The 602-nt window shown below is 51.0% G+C and overlaps 1 protein-coding gene across 9 annotated transcripts in view; it reads left to right on the top strand.

Annotated features, from left to right (window-relative positions):
* The first annotated feature begins 332 nt into the window (after positions 1-332).
* The window catches only part of Ica1 (islet cell autoantigen 1), a 152,432-nt gene continuing 152,162 nt past the window's right edge, over positions 333-602 (top strand). For 3 of the 9 annotated variants that reach the window (XM_048785994.1, XM_015488250.2, XM_015488251.2), the window contains exon 1: positions 334-481. The gene's annotated coding sequence lies outside the window, so the exon portion shown is untranslated. Of the gene's footprint in view, positions 482-602 lie in introns of all 9 variants that reach the window. The other 6 variants (XM_048785993.1, XM_015488249.2, XM_015488254.2 and 3 more) reach the window with 4 other exon arrangements.

Raw genomic sequence — 602 nt, 5'->3', positions numbered from 1 at the left:
ATATGACAAAGGATAAGAGAAGAAGTCCATAAGTGTAAGTAATAAGTATAAAATAAATAGGATATATGGATATTTTAAAAATATGTATACATACACAGTAATTTTTGAACACGACCTTTTTTCCTTTAAGCCAAAACTTGGTTTCCAGGTTCTGGCCTCTAACTTTCTTGACACCGAAGTCATGAAATCTCCTGTCCCCTAAAACCACCAAAATCTAATGTAGAAGCAAGTCCCACGCACTACACACCACACCGGGAGAACCCTAGGGCGTTCGTCCGCTTAGCTCCCACCTGTAGCCAGGTCATTGTGACGCAAATGCTATGGACACGTGGAACACCTGCGGGAGAGCAGAGGCGGTGACACCCAGGACAGCAGATCCGAGCAGGGGGGATACCCCAGGAGATGGGGGGTCAAGGAAAGACCCCAGGGAGTAAAAAGAGGGAGATTTACTCCCCCTAACCCCCGACCCACCCCAAACAAGGTGAGATCATCGCGCCCTTCATACACCAGGTCCCGGGGTCTTGCTGAAAGGGGTTGACCCGCTGCGGTCCCCAAAAGGGGAGGAGTGGAGGGGCCGTGGCGGCGGGCGGAGAAGGGAGGGC

This window comes from Marmota marmota, unplaced genomic scaffold (assembly GCF_001458135.2).
Source record: "Marmota marmota marmota unplaced genomic scaffold, marMar, whole genome shotgun sequence".
Lineage (NCBI taxonomy): Eukaryota > Metazoa > Chordata > Mammalia > Rodentia > Sciuridae > Marmota > Marmota marmota.
The sequence above is the reverse complement of the archived record's forward strand: the minus strand, read 5'-3'. Positions and strand labels throughout refer to the sequence as shown.